Raw genomic sequence first — 19,925 nt, forward strand, 5'->3', positions numbered from 1 at the left:
CACCTCTGACACACACACGCACACACACTCGTCCGCACATGCACACCTACGCACCTCTTTCTGCCCCCTGTCTTTGTCGCAATTTACCGGTGACAAGTGCGGTTCTCGCGAATTCGTCTCCCAGCTGCCTTTGAGGACGTCCCATCAGTCTCTCCCTTCGCCCCTCCCCCCCTCCCCCCTCTCCAACTCTATCTTTTTCTGTTTTTATTCCACATTGTACCCCCACCCTTTTCTTTCCTCCAGTATCGTACCGTGAGGCGACGAGAACTCCCTTGGAGAAAGAGGGAGACACACACGCATCGGAAGATGGAGAAATAAAAAATCTCGTTGAGCACATCCAGTGACGATGCCAGCGACCTGGTCTCTCCGAGTTTCTTTGTTGTCGGTTGTGCCAGATGGCAAGGTGTAGGGATTGACTGTCTTCATCAGAAGGCAGAGCAGCGTAACTGGAATGACAAATGTACAACTGGCCCATGTTCTATTACACAAGACTCTGCCACATTAACTGTATTGCTTACCAACGATACAAAACGCCTTGTACAAAACAGCGGAACTATTGCTGTAAAACATTTTATTTCAGTAATATACATATTTAGTTATTGCCACTCTCAATGTACTCCCCTCCTCTGCCCCTACAAGGCTGAAGGCTAGATTGTAAGTAGGCTGTTTAGGTTTTTAAGTTGGTGACGTCAGGTAGCGCTCTGTATGAAAATCACTGACTGTGCTGTGTGCAGTCTGTGGCTGGTTTGCGTTGTTGGAATATTCGCTATTGTGGTGTAGGGCAGTTGGATGTGAACAGCGCGTAGCGTTGCGCAGTTTTGGAGGTGAGCCGCCAGCAGTGGTGATGTGCGAAGAGAGATGGCAGAATTTTAAGAGCGGACGATCTGGACGTGTGTCTTCCAGAAAGAGTAAATTTGTAATACTGGATATCATGAACAGATATATGTACACTCCTGGAAATTGAAATAAGAACACCGTGAATTCATTGTCACAGGAAGGGGAAACTTTATTGACACATTCCTGGGGTCAGATACATCACATGATCACACTGACAGAACCACAGGCACATAGACACAGGCAACAGAGCATGCACAATGTCGGCACTAGTACAGTGTATATCCACCTTTCGCAGCAATGCAGGCTGCTATTCTGCCATGGAGACGATCGTAGAGATGCTGGATGTAGTCCTGTGGAACGGCTTGCCATGCCATTTCCACCTGGCGCCTCAGTTGGACCAGCGTTCGTGCTGGACGTGCAGACCGCGTGAGACGACGCTTCATCCAGTCCCAAACATGCTCAATGGGGGACAGATCCGGAGATCTTGCTGGCCAGGGTAGTTGACTTACACCTTCTAGAGCACGTTGGGTGGCACGGGATACATGCGGACGTGCATTGTCCTGTTGGAACAGCAAGTTCCCTTGCCGGTCTAGGAATGGTAGAACGATGGGTTCGATGACGGTTTGGATGTACCGTGCACTATTCAGTGTCCCCCCGACGATCACCAGTGGTGTACGGCCAGTGTAGGAGATCGCTCCCCACACCATGATGCCGGGTGTTGGCCCTGTGTGCCTCGGTCGTATGCAGTCCTGATTGTGGCGCTCACCTGCACGGCGCCAAACACGCATACGACCATCATTGGCACCAAGGCAGAAGCGACTCTCATCGCTGAAGACGACACGTCTCCATTCGTCCCTCCATTCACGCCTGTCGCGACACCACTGGAGGCGGGTTGCACGATGTTGGGGCGTGAGCGGAAGACGGCCTAACGGTGTGCGGGACCGTAGCCCAGCTTCATGGAGACGCTTGCGAATGGTCCTCGCCGATACCCCAGGAGCAACAGTGTCCCTAATTTGCTGGGAAGTGGCGGTGCGGTCCCCTACGGCACTGCGTAGGATCCTACGGTTTTGGCGTGCATCCGTGCGTCGCTGCGGTCCGGTCCCAGGTCGACGGGCACGTGCACCTTCCGCCGACCACTGGCGACAACATCGATGTACTGTGGAGACCCCACGCCCCACGTGTTGAGCAATTGGGCGGTACGTCCACCCGGCCTCCCGCATGCCCACTATACGCCCTCGCTCAAAGTCCGTCAACTGCACATACGGTTCACGTCCACGCTGTCGCGGCATGCTACCAGTGTTAAAGACTGCGATGGAGCTCCGTATGCCACGGCAAACTGGCTGACACTGACGGCGGCGGTGCACAAATGCTGCGCAGCTAGCGCCATTCGACGGCCAACACCGCGGTTCCTGGTGTGTCCGCTGTGCCGTGCGTGTGATCATTGCTTGTACAGCCCTCTCGCAGTGTCCGGAGCAAGTATGGTGGGTCTGACACACCGGTGTCAATGTGTTCTTTTTTCCATTTCCAGGAGTGTAGGATCACTTTTGAAAATTATTAAGTTAAATACATTGTTTGTTCTCTATCAAAATCTTTCATTTGCTAAATATGCCTATCAGTAGTTAGTGCCTTCAGTAGTTAGAATCCTTTATTTAGCTGGCAGTATTGGCGCTCGCTGTATTGCAGTAGTTCGAGTAACGAAGGTTTTTGTGAGGTAAGTGATTCATGAAATGTATAGGTTATTGTTAGTCATGGCCATTCTTTTGTAGGGGTTTTTGAAAGTCAGATTGCGTTGCGCTAAAAATATTGTGTGTCAGTTTACTGTTGATCGGAATAAGTACAGACAGTAATGTCTGAGTACGTTCAGTTTTGCTCAGCTGTTTGAAAATGGAATAACGTAGAGGTTTATTAGAACAGTAATTCATTAATTTTTCTAAGGGGATGTTTCAAGTTTTCCTTTGATGGAAATAGCGCCATACGTCCTCATCTGTGAGCTTCTTGATGATGCAAGCCGCTTTTTCTGTCACTGCTTCAACTGACTGAAATCATGTTTCTTTTACTGTAGATTTGATCTTGAGAAACAGATAAAAGCCACATGATGCTAGGTCAGGCGAATAAGGTGCGTGGTCTAACATTGGGATGCTGTATGTCTCTAGAAACATTTTCACAGACAGTGCGGCAGGAGCTGGTGCGTTGTGTTTATGCAGAAACCATTACTTGTTTCTTTCACATTTCGATCTTTTTTCTTATTTTTGCACTGATTTCAGCAAGAACTTCAAACCAGTAATGTTGACTAACTGTTAGACCTTCAGTAACCGAGTGAAGAAACACAGTTCTACGAATGTCGGAAACAACAGTCATCATCACTTTGAACCTTAATTTGCTCATTCGAGGTTTTCTTCATTCTCGGTGAATTGGGCTCTTCCCGTGCGTGGATTGGGGCATAGTTTCTGAACCAAAAGTAAAAAGGCGAAATACCCTCAGACTTCAAGAAGAATATAATAATTCCAATCCCAAAGAAAGCAGGTTCTGACAGATGTGAAAATTAACGGACTATCAGTTTAACAAGCCACGGGTGCAAAACACTACAGACTACAGGCGAACGGAAAAACTGGTAGAAGCCGACCTTGGGGAAGATCAGTTTGGATTTCGCAGAAATTTTGGAACACTTGACGCAATACTGATCCTACGACTTATCTTAGAAAATACATTAAGGAAAGGCAAACCTACATTTCTAGCATTTGTAGAGTTAAAAAAAGCTTTTGACAATGTTGGCTGGAATACTCTCCTTCAAATTCTAAAAATGGCGTAGGAAAAATAAAGGGAGCGAAAGGTTATGTACAATTTGTATAGAAACCAGATGGCAGTTACAAGAGTCGAGGAGCATGAAAGGGAAGCAGTGGTTGGGAAGGGAGTGAGACAGGGTTGTAGTCTATCCCCGATGTTATTTAATCTGTATATCGAGCAAGCAGTAAAGGAAACAAAAGAAAAATTCGGAGTAGGTATTAAAATCCATGGAGAAGAAATAAAAACTTTGAGGTTCGCCGATGACATTGTAATTCTGCCAGAGACTGCAAAGGACCTGGAAGAGCAGCTGAACAGAATGGACAGTGTCTTGAAAGGAGGATGTAAGATGAACATCAACAAAAGCAAAACGAGGATAATAATATGTAGTCGAATTAAATCGACTGATGCTGAGGGTATTAGATTAGGAAACGAGACACTTAAAGTAGGAAATTTTGCTATTTGGGGAGCAAAATAACTGATGTTGGTAGATGTAGAGAGGATGTAGAATGTAGAATGGCAATGGCAAGGAAAGCGTTTCTGAAGAAGATAAATTTGTTAATATCGAGTATAGATTTAAGTGTCAGGAAGTCTTTTCTCAAAGTATTTGTATGGAGTGTAGCCATGTATGGAAGTGAAATGTGGACGATATATAGTTTAGACAAAAAGGGAATAGAAGCTTTCGAAATGTGGTGCTACAGAAGAATGCTGAAGATTACTTGGGTAGATCAGATAACTAATGAGGAGGTATTGAATAGAATTGGGGAGAAGAGAAATTTGTGGCACAACTTGACTAGAAGAAGGGATCGGTTGGTAGGACATGTTCTGAGGCATCAAGGGATCACCAATTTAGTATTGGAGGTCAGAGCGGAGGGTAAAAATCGTAGAGGGAGACCAAGAGATGAATAGACTAAACAGATTCGTAAGGATGTAGGTTGCAGTAGGTACTGGGAGATGAAGAGACTTGTACAGGATAGAGTAGCATGGAGAGCGGCATCAAACCAGTCTCAGGACTGAAGACCATAACAACAACAACAAGTAAAAAAGTTGGAAAATTGTGGTAGGTTCCTATGGGAGCAAAGTGCTGAGGTCACCGGTCCGTGGCTTACAAGCTACTTAATGTAACTTAGACTAACTTACTGTAAGGACAACGCAAACAGCAATGCCCGAGCGAGGACTCCCACCTGCGACGGTGGGGGGGTGTGGCGGTGTATGTGGGTGGGGGGTGGGGGGGGGGGGAGCCGCTCGAACCTAGGCAAGTCGCCCAAGATTGCGTGGCTACCCCAAGTCGCCATAACTGAAACTGTAGATGACAACTGAAATTGCAGTACATCCAGCAAATGATTAATAAAGGCGTAGGTTGCAAGTGCTACTCTGAGATGAAGAGGTTGGCACAGGAGAGGAATTCGTTGCGGGCCGCATCAAACCAGTCAGAAGACTGATGGCTAGAAAAAAAAAAAAATACGTTACTCATTCTCTGGCAATTCCTACACTTTCGGCAATCAATCGAATACTCAATCGACGGTCAGATTGAATCAGATTACCTCCCATCACGACATTTTCATCGGTTTTTTATCGTGAGGAGCGTCCCAGACGTGACTATCTTGGAAACGCTTGGATCACTCAGAAACTCAAGAATGTCATAAACAAGCGTCGTCATACCCTTGTTTTCGTAAAAGATAAGTTTCAGTAACAGTTTTTCGTTATTTCACATGAAACGATACTTCGCTGCTCTGTTATTACACTTACCATTTTTCCGGCAAAACAGAATAACAGCTCTTACACAAACGAAGGCCACGGGCACACTCATTTGTCTGCAGACAGCAGTGATGCTACAGTCTACTGGGGAGGCTTCAGGTTTCACAGATTTTGGCCGTTCATCTTTGGTGCATGCGTACTTACTCTGTTGCAGCACCAGTCCCGTCATTTTATTGCCACACCTCGCATGTAAGCTCACCGGGCGAAATTTTACCCACGATGTAAAATTTCTGGCGCTGGGAGCCACCTTAGTTGAGATAGAACGCATCAGCTGAGGCATGACATCAGAAAGTAGACTGAGACACAAAATATGGCATTGCGGCTGCACCTTTCATGAGAAATTGCGTCTATTAGATAGTCCCGTAAGCTGACTGACTGTCGTGATTGAAGATGCAGGGATTACCCTGGAGCCAGAGCGCCAAAAGTCATACATTCAGTTATTAATCTTTATGGTTCAGGTTATGTTGTCTACTTGCTTGATGTTAGCTTCTCCTACCTGGTATAACCAGGTTACCATTCTCCAGCCCCGGTTTTTAATTCAGGGGAGAACATAAAATGTGTGTGAAGTCTTGTGGGACTGAACTGCGCCGGCCGAAGTGGCCGCGCGGTTAAAGGCGCTGCAGTCTGGAACCGCAAGACCGCTACGGTCGCAGGTTCGAATCCTGCCTGGGGCATGGATGTTTGTGATGTCCTTAGGTTAGTTAGGTTTAACTAGTTCTAAGTTCTAGGGGACTAATGACCTCAGCAGTTGAGTCCCATAGTGCTCAGAGCCATTTGACCCATTTTTGACTGAACTGATGAGGTCATCAGTCCCTAAGCTTACACACTACTTAAAATAAATTATCCTAAGGACAAACACACATACCCATGCCCCAGGGAGGACTCGAACCTCCGCCGGGACCAGCCGCACAGTCCATGACTGCAGCGCCTCAGACCGCTCGGCCAATCCCGCGTGGCAGCACATCCATATATATGTTTTTTTTTAGGAAGTACATCTGTATGTTGGCTCCTCTGATAAGGTGCTGCCCTACACCTGATAGTCTTATATAACTGTGACTGTACAATTAAAAAAATGATGAATGAAAATGCTTAGCGAACATATTATCCTACTTGTTATGTGTGTCCTTCTTGCATTTGGTAGGCTATAAGAGGCCATAAGGGTCTTCTCGTATCTGTGATATGCACCAACAGGGGCTTCATACAAGCAGCTCACAGATTTGGAGCGTATTATGTCTTTTTTTATTTTTACTGTCAGCATTAGTTTTCCCAGAATGTGTTAATGATGGAGCTGTAATCCTGACGTACTCTGGCCTGCACGTATCTCCTTAGCCAATTGTTGCTGACCTTACACTTACAATGTCTGCGCGACATTGTCATGGTATAGATTTGAGGATCATTTGGTAAGTGTAGGAACTAGACCTGCATGTGTTGCTACCTTCAGCAAGATAATTCATCTGCATGTACAAGTAAGCTGTAAATGTGGTAACGTAAGATATAACAGTATCGATGATTCAGGTGAATCGTCAGTATGTGCCCTATGTTGAGATGTTACGAAAATGCTTGTGGTTGTTCTCTCTTAGGCCGGTAAATAATTTTTCCATTAGGTAATAATCAGTCCATTGTCAATGCTTTCAGCGAGTGCAGTGTTGTATTTCAAAGAAGATTTAGTAACGGATGTAATGGCTCACTTACGCCACCTGTTAGCCAAACGCGTGACTACGCATCTGTGCCCCGCGTGGTAGCCGCGTGGTCTAGGGCGCCTTGCAACGGTTCGCGCGGCTTCCCCCGTCGCAGGTTCGAGTCCTCCCTCGGGCATGGATGTGTGTGTTGTCCTTAGCGTAAAAGTTACATTAAGTAGTATGAAAGACTAGGGACCGATAACCTCAGCAGCCGGCCGCTGTGACCGAGCGGTTCTAGGCGCTTCAGTCCGGAACCGCGCTGCTGCTACGGTCACAAGTTTGAATCCTTCCTGTCCGCAGCTCGTGGTCGTGCGGTAGCGTTCTCGCTTCCCGCGCCCGGGTTCCCGTGTTCGATTCCCGGCGGGGTCAGGGATTTTCTCTGCCTCGTGAGGACTGGGTGAAGTGTGATGTCCTTAGGTTAGTTAGGTTTAAGTAGTTCCAAGTTCTAGGGGACTGATGACCATAGATGTTAAGTCCCATAGTGCTCAGAGCCATTTGAACCATTTTTTGAATGCTTTCTCGGGCTTGGATGTGTGTGATGTCCTTAGGTTAGTTAGGTTTAAGTAGTTCTAAGTCTAAGGGACTGATGACCTCAGATGTTAAGCCCCGTAGTGCTTATAGCCATTTTTGATAACCTCAGCCGTTTGGTCCCATAGGAACTAACCAAAAATTTCCAAATTTTACCCATCTGCGCTTCAGCCCAGTCTTTCCTGATGGGCCGCAACTTACGAGGCGCCGCGCACGAACGTGTTTGACAAGCCAACGTCGCGCCTTTGATTTATAAATGGTGTGAACTCTCATTATGGTTGTGCGATTCGTACACAGTAATACAAGTTGAGTCAAAAAGCACTTTACGGCTGTGGAAGCCCGCATCTCGTGGTCGTGCGGTAGCGTTCTCGCTTCCCACGCCCGGGTTCCCGGGTTCGATTCCCGGCGGGGTCAGGGATTTTCTCTGCCTCGTGATGGCTGGGTGTTGTGTGTGCTGTCCTTAGGTTAGTTAGGTTTAAGTAGTTCTAAGTTCTAGGGGACTGATGACCATAGATGTTAAGTCCCATAGTGCTCAGAGCCATTTGAACCATTTTGACTGTGGAAGGATGCAGAAATTTATTGGGATAACTTACAGAATCGGTAGATGTATCATTTTGTTGCAAATAACCTCAAGATACACATAACAGTGCCAAGCGCCATTTCGGTTCGATTTGACTACCATCCCACCGGTAATCAAATTCTTCCCACACTCATTGCAGAAAATCTGGCGTAGCTTGTGCAATGGCAGCATATGTTCAATTTTTCAGGTCGGCTAAACTGTGTGGTAGAGGAGGAACGTGCACACGGTCGTTAATGAAACCCCAGTGGTGTCAAGGCTGGGTAGCGAGGTGACCACACGGCTGGCTCCTCGTGGCCAGCCCGCCAACCTGGGAAGCGATTATAGAGGAATCCGTGAGGTGCACCGTCCTGCTGGTAGTAAAGCATCCCATCTCAGTTCTTTTGTGGACTGCGGCCTAAGCTCTCCCTAACATGTTCGAAGGGCAACCTGGTGGTTCCTCATGTCACAGGAACAACCCGTCTCAACAAAGAATAAATTGTAGGCCTTCTTGGAGGTTCTTCAGCGTAAACGGTGCGAAATTCATGCCAAACAGTTGTTTCAGAGTTCATTTCAAAACACACAGCGAGCATGATTTGCAACAGTGTAGATAACCATTTTAACTGTGCTACATACTGGCGCTCGTGGCAGTGGGCTGGAGTATGATGTACTACGTGAATCCTGCTGGTAGTAAAGCATCCCATCTCAGTTCTTTTGTGGACTGCGGCCTAAGCTCTCCCTAACATGTTCGAAGGGCAACCTGGTGGTTCCTCATGTCACAGGAACAACCCGTCTCAACAAAGAATAAATTGTAGGCCTTCTTGGAGGTTCTTCAGCGTAAACGGTGCGAAATTCATGCCAAACAGTTGTTTCAGAGTTCATTTCAAAACACACAGCGAGCATGATTTGCAACAGTGTAGATAACCATTTTAACTGTGCTACATACTGGCGCTCGTGGCAGTGGGCTGGAGTATGATGTACTACGTGAATCAAACTTGAGGTTGTTTGTTACAAAATGACACATCTGCCTATTCTGTTCTCAATAAATTTGTATATCATTCCAAAGTTGTTAAGTCCTTCTTCACTAGCCCTGTATTTCCAGAAGACATGAAAAAACAAAACAAAACCTGTGATTTAGCCATCATGTTTTTCCACTTGTATACTGATTGTGCAGTCATCCAGATCGTCACGGTAATAGTTTTCACCTAGTGTACTGTACCTCCGAAAACGACAGCTAAACACTGTCAAAACTGCCGGTCGTTGAGGAAATTTCAAACACGATCTTGTTATAAATAGCCAAATATCAGATCGCGACCAGAAACATGTGCAACTAGTATAAAATTCAGATTTCGTTTATAATAATGGTGGGAAACCTCACAATAATAAGCTATCGCCCACTCTGTCAAGATGCCATTTTAGTATCAATTCTGAATAACATTTGAATGAATACAGCCAAATATGTTGGTGTGTCATCGGATTCCTGCCGCTTGACAGCCCTTTGTTGTGATTCAGCCGTTAAGAAGGGGCCAAGCAGAAGAGTCTTAATACAGGTACTTCATAGTACCGTCATAAGGCGTGGCGACTCTGCAAGCGGCGAGTAATGAGATATTAAGATGTGTTTTAGAAAATGCATTTTAACCATCAGCTGTTTTATTTAACTTATATATCATCTAGCGGTTTCATTCGTATTCCATGATCACTGCATTATACGTTTTACCTTACATCGAATGATGATGGCCTATGAATAAAATCGGTAGATGATATATAGGTTAAATAAAACAGCTGATGGTTGAAATGTGTACTCTAAAGTACCTAATGGCGTCTAATAATTTCCCGGTATGCAGCCGGATCCCGTTGACATTCTGCCTCGATATTTCGGCCCAGAGACGTCCGGCCATCATCAGGTGAGTACACAACTGCCGAAGAGCCCAGGTGCAGTCGCGGTATTTATGCCGAATCTCGCGCATGCGAAATGTACTGGCATCCTACAGCGCATGCGTCAGGTGTTGACATGCGCGGCATAGCCGAGCACATGTGATATCGGATGATGAAAACCTCCACGCAGAATTGGAGTACTTGGAGATGGTTTTTAAAGAGAAATGCTACACTTTACCCCAAATAGGGAAGGCCATGCGCAACTGTCATGACAAGAAGCAACGTACTGAGGACGCTGATGACAACTTTAAATCAACTGCATTCCTTCCATACGCCGGGAATTTATCGTCGAAAAAAAGCCGATTACTGAAGAAATATAAAATCAAGGTTATCTTCCGTCCACCAGCAAAGAACCGGGCTCTGGTTGGATCCGTTAAACACGATTTACAACTGAAGAAAGCAGGCGTCTACAGAATTCCCTGTGAATGTGGCTCTGCATATATTGGCCAGACGACAAGAATTGCCCATGAACGATGCACAGAACATGAAACATACACCCGTCTGCGGCAACCGTCAAAATCGACAGTAGCAGAGCACTGTATTTCTTTGGGACATTCAATGGAATACAATGCAACAAAAATTTTAGCTCCGGTTTCCGGATTTTGGGATTCCGTAATCATAGAATCAGTGGAAATACGTCTTGCCGATAATCTTATAAATCGTGACAACGGCTTTCAGCTGGATAAAAATTGGAATCCTGTTATTAAAATTATACAATCACAGCGGAATCGACAGCGTCATTCGATATTCAATGACTAGATGACCTTTTACTTTCACCACCGAGGGCAGCACGTACAACTCGGCTATGCCGCGCATGTCAACACCTGACGCATGCGCTGTAGGATGCCAGTACATTTCGCATGCGCGAGATTCGGCATAAATAATGCGACCTGGGCTCTTCAGTAGTTGTGTACAAACCTGATGATGGCCGGACGTCTCTGGGCCGAAATATCGTGGCAGAATGTCGATGGGATCCGGCTGCATACCCGGAAATTTTTAGAAGACGAAATACGCCGGGAAAATTTCAGAAATCATACCTAATGGTTGTTGGTTCTCACCTGATGAAATGAAATGACATGTCGTGTGGCTAGGGTCTCCCGTCGGGTAGACAGGTCGCCTACTGCAAGTCTTTTGAGTTGACGCCACTTCGGCGACTTGTACGTCGATGGGGATGAAATGATGAAGATTAGGACTACACAACACCTAGTCCCTGACCCGAGAAAATCTCCGACCCAGCCGGCAATCGAACCCAGCCCCCTTTGCGTGGCATTCCGTCACGCTGATCACTCAGCTGCCGGGGCGGACCAGTTGATGAAAGCATTACAGTAGGGATTATGGTTCAAAAGAAGAAATTAATGTTTTTAAGCTGGTAATATTAAACTCGTTGTTATTGATTTAGTGTGTGTACTGTCTCTGTTTCTATGTCTGTGAAGCACAATATCAGTTTCCAAAGCGGTGTCGACTAATCCCACAGCGTACGTACACTACTGGCCATTAAAATTGCTACACCACGAAGATGACGTGCTACAGATGCGAAATTTAACCGACAGGAAGAAGATGGTGTGATATGCAAATGATTAGCTTTTCAGAGCATTCACACAAGGCTGGCTCCGTTGGCGACACCTACAACGTGCTGACATGAGGAAACTTTCCATCCGATTTCTCATACACAAACAGCAGTTGACCGGCGTTGCCTGGTGAAACGTTGTTGTGATGCCTCGTGTAAGGAAGAGAAATGCGTTCCATCACGTTTCCGACTTTGATAAAGGTCGGATTGTAGCCTATCGCGATTGCGGTTTATCGTATCGCTACACTGCTCCTCGCGTTGGTCGAGATCCAATGACTGTTAGCAGAATATCGAATCGGTGGGTTCACGAGGGTAATACGGAACGCCGTGCTGGATCCCAACGGCCTCGTATCACTAGCAGTCGAGATGACAGGCATCTTATCCGCATGGCTGCAACGGATCGTGTAGCCACGTCTCGATCCCTGAGTCAACAGATGGGGACGTTTACAAGCACGAATAGTTCGACAACGTTTGCAGTAGCATGGACTATCAGCTTGGAGACCGTGGCTGCGGTTACCCTTGACGTTGCATCACAGACAGGAGCGCCTGCGATGGTGTACTCAACGACGAACCTGGGTTCGCGAATGGCAAAACGTCATTTTTTCGGATGAATCCAGATTCTGTTTACAGCATCATGATGGTCGCACCCGTGTTTGGTGACATCGCGGTGAACGCACATCGGAAGCGTGTATTCGTCATTGCCATACTGGCGTATCACCCGGCGTGATGGTATGGGGTGCCACTGGTTACATGTCTCGGTCACCTCTTGCTCGCACTGACGGCACTTTGAACAGTGGACTTTACATTTCAGATGTGTTACGACCCGTGGCTCTACCCTTCATTCGATCCCTGTGAAACCCTGCATTTAGGCATTTTAATGCACGACCGCATGTTGCAGGCTCTGTACGGGCCTTTTTGGATACAGAAAATGTTCGACTCCTGTCCTGGCCAGCACATCCTCCAGATCTCTCACCAATTGAGAACGTCTGGTCAATGGTGGCCGAGCAACTGGCTCGTCACAATACGCCAGTCACTACTCTTGATGAACTGTGGTACCATGTTGAAGCTGCATGGGCAGCTGTACCTGTACACGCCATCCTAGCTCTGTTTGACTCAATGCCCAGGCGTATCAAGGCCGTTATTACTGCCAGAGGTGGTTGTTCTGGGTACTGATTTCTCAGGATCTATGCATCGAAATTGCGTGAAAATGTAATCACATGTCAGTTCTAGGATAATATATTTTTCCAATGAATACCCGTTTACCATCTGCATTTCTTCTTGGTGTAGCAGTTTTAAAGGGCAGTAGTGTAATTTCGTACACGCAGACAAGTTACTCTCGTGGTGTAGAAGCAGCTGCCGACTCCGACGGTTGTCTGTAAAATTCTTGAAATGTAAGAGAAAGAAAACTTCTGTAGGATCTTCTCGAACTGGAAGACTGCGATTCGATGATTGGCTACCAGTGAAATGAGTTCGTTTTCGCAGAGAAAACTTTCTCTATGCTTTTGACTTTGACCGTGTAATTGAAACAGGTTCTACAGCATACATCGACGACGAAATGTTCGAAGTCCTGTAGAATCTTGTCGTATATTACAGTTCATCACAGACTCTTTCGATCAAAAACAAATACGCGAAATTACTTTTGAAATGCAACAGACTGTGTTATGGCTGTTATTAAACTCCACATTAACGTTACATATCGTTTGCGAATCTCAAAAAACACAAATTATGCAATATGGTGGCTAACAATGATCGTTTCATTGCACACACTTCATACACGTCCTCTCGTTATCCTGTCTCGCAACAAAGCCATGTCACATACCGATTTCATTGCATTTCTTCGCTCGCCATGGAGCAACGCTAAGTCAAGGAATAAATATTACGCTCGCGCAGCGAAACGCGCCGCCTCGCGATATAAATAAACTTTGAACCAATAACAACTGGAAAGTCGTTAAAGCAAACGGCTGCCTGATAAATGTCTCCTAAGCGCTGGTGCGGGCCAAGGGATGCTACGTAGGATGTGCGATTTCATTTGTAAGTATAGTTTCTACAATATTCATTATTATAGACCTACTGTTTGTGACCAATACGGATGATTGAAACTTCCTGGCAGATTAAAACTGTGCCGGACCGAGACTGGAACTCGGGATCTTTGCCTTTCGCGGGCGGAAGTAAAGCTGTGAGGAGGGGGCTTGAGTCATTTTTGGGTAGCTCAGACGGCAGAGCACTTGCCCGCGAAAGGCAAAGGTCCCGAGTTCGAGTCTCGGTCCGGCACACAGTTTTAATCTGCCAGGAAGTTTCGTATCATGGCGTACTCCACTGCAGAGTGAAAATTTCGTATTAGACACCAAAAGTAATCGATGAGTTTTGATGACAGTAGTGAGGATATAAAGTGCAGAACGCCCATAGCAAGAAAAGCGTTTCAAAAAGAGATACGTATTTGCTAATACTGAACACAGATCTACATATTACGAACTCTTTTCTGAACTATTGTGAACATTTTGTGTTCAATTTTTAATACTGAGATTTGCGCCACGGCAGGGGACATTCGTGTTTAAACACTCACCTGACTTACCTGGACTGCCGCAGGCGATGGTATTTCTCACACTTGCCGATTAAAAAAAAATGAAATGGAGGGCTTGTGGTTAAAAAGTGACAGACGTAATTCACAACTAGCACGCTATCTAGCTAAAGGTATGTTGAACGGTAAAATACTTAAGAACCATAAATAAATTAATTAATGACATGCAATATCAGCCGGCCGCTGTGGCCGAGTGGTTGTAGGCGTTTCAGTTCAGAACCGCGCTGCTGCTACGGTCGCAGGTTAGAATCCTGCCTCGGGCATTGTTTGTGATGTCCTTAGGTTATCTAGGTTCAAGTAGTTCTAAGTCTAGGGGACTGATGACGTCAGATGTTCGGTCCCATAGTGCTTAGACCCATTTTTTTTGCAATATCAGTGTTTTCTAGGAGAAATTATCGTGTGTTGTGAAGTTTACTTGTGTCCGATGTTATATGTTTGGGTGAATATTATATGTGCGTTACGAATGCAATAAAAATAAGTAGCGGAGAAATGTTATCAAGGAGGTAAAATAATATAAAAAAGGATTGATGAAGGTGGATAGTGTCACAACTGCTTCGAGGATCTTAGAGTTCTGTTTTGGGTATAAATAGCGACACTATGCATGTGGTGGTTGCGCGGAGACAGCCCACACATGCAGGAATGGGCGGCTCTTATTTTAAAGGAATTCTTAATATGGATATGTTTACCCCGCATATTTCTCGGGTGTCCGGCCGGGTCACGTCGTAATTACTGGACGCTGTTTCGGCAGACAGGCTTGTTACCATCTTCAGGTGGCCCCTGATGAACGCTGCTTTACTACTTAATATGCTGGCCGTTACCCCCTCCACTACCCCGCTTCTCTCGCTGTCGGTGCGGGTGCCACGGTGGAAGTTGGCGGTGGTGGGGGTAGCGGCGCCCGGTTCCAAAATCTGTTCTCCAGTGACCGCCCTATCGCTGTCGGATGCGGAGCTCACTGTACGGCGAACGCATTTCTTTTTCTATGATCAGTGCACGGTTTCACGCCTGTCTCAGTTGTAGGCCGCCATCTTTGTTAATACGACCATGTTGGATCCTGATTTCAGTGACTCCTTTAATAATGCAATTCAAGAAGGAGGAAGATTGCCTAAATATTTTGGTGTTGCTGCAGCCAGTTTTTACACTATGATCGGCAGTGACTGATTTGGTGGTCTGATGTGTACGTTCGCGGCGCTTCTACTGTGAGTACAATTTCCCTAATGCCAGCGAACTCTCACATTTTACACATAACGCGGCACGCATAACATCCTGAAAAAGAAACGAAGCAGAACAGTCCAGTGACGTAATGTGACAATCGCCTATATCCAACGTCAAAGTCAGTCGACCACTCACAGACGGCAGCACTAGCAGTGTGGAGGGCATATAAATTGCGTCGGGGGGGGGGGGGGGGGGGGTGACACGGATAACAGTGCAATCGTTGTGGTAATGCGGAGACGAAGCGATTTATCTGGTGTCCAAAAGGTCATGATTATTGGTTTCCGCACCAAGGATGGAAGCACTTTCGAAACGGCTCAGAACGGCTCAGTCTCTAAACTGTTCGCCGGCCGGGGGGGCCGCGTGGTTCTGGGCGCTACAGTCTGGAACATCGCTACCGCTACGGTCCTAGGCTCGAATCCTGCCTCGGGCGTACTGTGTGTGAAGTCCTTAGGTTAGTTAGGTTTAAGTAGTTCTAAGTTCTAGGGGACTGATGACCTTAGAAGTTAAGTCCCATAGTGCTCAGAGCCATTTTGTAAACTGTTCTGGCTCCACCGTGGTTGAAGTAAACATGCGTGGCAAAATGGCGTTATCCAAAAGAGGCGCCACACAGGCCATGGACGACAGAAGTGAACGACAGTTGCGGCTATGTGTGCGGACGAATAGGCGTGCTCCTGTTGAGCCCAGAAGAGCCAAGGACCTACCAAAAGTGTCTCCTTTACAAACTTCAGCTGTGTATGGGCCTCCGCAGCAGGTACCTGATTCATCCACCCATGGTGACTGCTGTTCGTCGGCGACGAAGGCTGGAATTTGCACGCCACTACCGCGACTGAGTGGAGAGAGGTGGTCCTTTCAGATGAAACATGTTTCATGTTCCATCGTACACACGACCAACGGTGTGTACGCCTTGAAACGTCTGAAAGCAAGTGGTTCAAATGGCTCCAAGCACTATGGGACTATAACGTCTGAGGTCATCAGTCCCATAGACTTAGGACTACTTAAATCTAAGGATATCACGCACATCGATGCCCAAGGCAGGATTCAAACCTGTGACCGTAGCAGCAGCGCGGTTCCGGACTGAAGCGCCTACAACCGCTCGGCCACAACGGCCGGCCGTCTGAAAGCAAAGGCCCTACAATCAGGAGGGAGTGATTTGGTCTGGGGAAAGTTTTTGTGGCATTCCCTGGGGAAATTCGTCATTGTGGAAGGCACAATAGATCAACAAAGTGTGCACCTACCCTTGGTGACCACGTCCACCTCTCCCTACAGTTTGTTATTCCTCGGCACGATGGCGTCTACCAGCAGGATAATGCAACGTTATGTAACTGGAAGTGAATGTGCATGGTTCGAAGAGTCCAGAAGCAAATAGCTTCAGAAAAAACTCTGCACGTAATCATCAGAAAAATTGATAAAATTTACCTAGCTGGCGTAACAGAGCTAGAAATTCATGAAGCCATCAAAACACTCAAAAACAATAAAGCAAGTGGTGAAGACTCCATTACAGCAGAATTATTGAAGTGGTCAGAACCAAAAATCATAAAGGATCTACAGCTGCTTTTTGAGAACATTTGGAAAACTGAAAAGATTCCAGTTGAATGGAAAACAGCATTAATCCACCCGCTACATTAAAAGGGAGACAAACAAAATGTCAGTAATAACAGAGGAGTGTCACTTCTGCCAGTGGCATACAAAATATTATCAAAAATTCTACTCAACAGAGTGGTAGATCCTTTAGACAAACAACCAGGAGAATATCAGGGTGGTTTTCGAGAGGGAAGATCCTGTGCAGAACAAATTTTTAACTTAAAGTCAATAATTCGCCATAGAATGTTAACCAGCAAACCAATAGATATCAAGAAAGCATTTGATTGTATAGACAGAGAAATGATAGGTAAGGTCATTAGAGAATTTGGTGTTTAATCAAAACTAGCAAACATAATTCGTGAAACACTAACAGGTACAGTATCTAAAGTCAAAATCTATGGGAGAAGTGTCTCAGCCTTTTGAAATAAAAACTGGTGTTAGACAAGCTGATGGTTTACACCTTTACTGTTTAACTGTGTTCTAGGAAAAATTGTAAGGATCTGGAATTCGTAGCTAAAAAATCACAAAATTGAACCAATAACTCTTGGAAGGAAAACAAATGGAATTAAGGTAAACTCCTTGACTTTTGCGGATGATTTCGCAATACTTTCAGTAAACCTGACAAAAGCAGTTACTCAAATAAACATTCTGGAAAAATTAGCAAACAGAACTGGTCTCAAAATTTCAGCTGAAAAAATAAAAATCATGACAAACATAAAAAATGCACCAAAATACATAGAAACACAAATAGGTAAAATAGGGCGAGTAATTAAATTTAAATATCTTGGAGAAACTATACAACAGAATGGACTAGAAAAATATGCAATAGATGTAAGAATTAACAAAATGGAAAGAACATATGATTTGACCAAAAATATTTACAAGAAATGTATATCTAGAAAAACAAAAGGAAAACACTACACCACAGTGGTACGACCAGAATGTTTATATGGATCTGAATGCCTAATGATGAGCTATAAGATGGACAAACAAGAGGTACTGTAAAGAAGGATTATTAGAAAAATAATGGGTGCAATGAAAACTGCAGATGGTTGGAAAATAAGAAGTAATGAGGAGATGTACAAAAATATTGAGAAAGTATCTGAAGTAATGGCCAAACGAAGGTTACCCTTTTTTGGACATCTCTACCGAATGGATGGAAATAAACAAAACAAATACTCCTATATATCTGGAAGAATAAATCGACAATAGCATGGATTACAGAAGTAAGAAAAGATCTTGAAAGAAACAACATCAGAGAATCAGAAATAGCAGAAAGAAACCGTTTTAAAAACAATATACTAAATGTGGAAGGCTTTCAAAGCAGAAGAAATAAAAATCGGGAACAACATGGATAGAAGAAAGGAAGAAACTTCATGGGGACAAAATGTGGTCAATTTTTTTGGTGAGTGGCAGCTCTGGGTGCTTGCCACTGAGTGTGCTTGGACTGAAACACATCTATTATTCCATCCTTTATTTAATTTTTCCAACTACAGTTTCATTAAAAGAAAATCTTGAGATCGGAAGCCAAGCTGGATGCCCCCGGTGAACGTGGAGCGAGACGGGCGGCAGAAGTGAGGACCCGCCCAGCTCTGCCAGCGAAGAGGTCGGCAGCAACGACAGCGCGCACTCCTCAGCTGATGAGAGTACAGGGTATACGGGAAACGAACACACTCCTACTCTGAAACAGAGAACAGAGTAAGCAACTTGATCTCACCTCCAGCAGCAACACCACTGGCTGGCAGCACTCAAAACCACACCAAAACATTCGGTAGACTGTTGTCTTAAAAATCAACAAGGATCAGATTAAATAGCATTAAATGTCATAGCTACATGCACAATGGTTAAAAAATTAACAGTCAAGTTACACTCGTACTTGAGAATTGTCCACGTGACAGTTAGTAACAAAAGCTTCTTAGGGTAGACAGAATGGCGACCGCTTTCTGAACTTCACCCGCAGCTACTTAACCCAGAGAGGTCACTTATTAACTTCACTGAATATTTTTGTTATTCGGTCGTCAGTTTCCTGACTGATTCAAATCAGTCAGGAGTGTTCCAATTTCTGTCCTCTTCTACATCTTTTACCGTCTACAGCAACCTCTAGTACCACGGAAGCTATTCCCTATCGTCTTAACACATGTCTTATCTTCCTGTCACTTCCTCTTGCCAGTGTTTTCGATATATATTCCGTTCCTCGCCGATTCTGGAGAGAGCCTCCTAATTCCTTAGCTTATACGTCTACCGTATTTTTAACATTCTTCTGTAGCACATCTCAAAAGCTTCGAGTCTCTTCTGTTCCGGTTTTCCCCATAGTCTATGTTTTACTATCATTCAATGCTGTGCTTCAATCGTACATTGTCACAAACTTCTTCCTCAAATTAACCCTGGATACTAGAGGACTTCTCTAGGCCAGGAATGCTCTTTTTACCAGTGCAAGTCTGAATTTTATGTCCTTCTCACTCCTTCCCTTATGCTTCATTTTGCTACCTAGGTAGCTGACACACATGCAGTGGTTACGGTTACTACTAGCCACACCACAAGTTGGGAAACGGGGCCAAATTTCTAATACTTTACCGTCAAGTTGAGATTTTCACACACAAATGTTTTATTCATATCTTACAGAAACTAACAGTACGGCAATAAACAACATTTTAAACACGCCGCTAACGCCAATCAAATCATTTATAGCAATACAACAGTTTAAAATTTCTTTAAAAAAAAAAAAAGACAGAAGCTAACAGTACGGCAATAACAGCCTATCAAAACACGCCGCTAACGGCAATCAAGTAATTTATAGCAATACAACAGTAAAAAAAATTCAAGAACACTAGTAAACAGGCTACTAAAGTAAATACAGAACTTTGTTAATAAAGTACGGTGAGGTAGTGAAGCTACCAACACCGCCATTAAAAA

Source organism: Schistocerca nitens, chromosome 10 (genome assembly GCF_023898315.1).
Source record: "Schistocerca nitens isolate TAMUIC-IGC-003100 chromosome 10, iqSchNite1.1, whole genome shotgun sequence".
NCBI lineage: Eukaryota > Metazoa > Arthropoda > Insecta > Orthoptera > Acrididae > Schistocerca > Schistocerca nitens.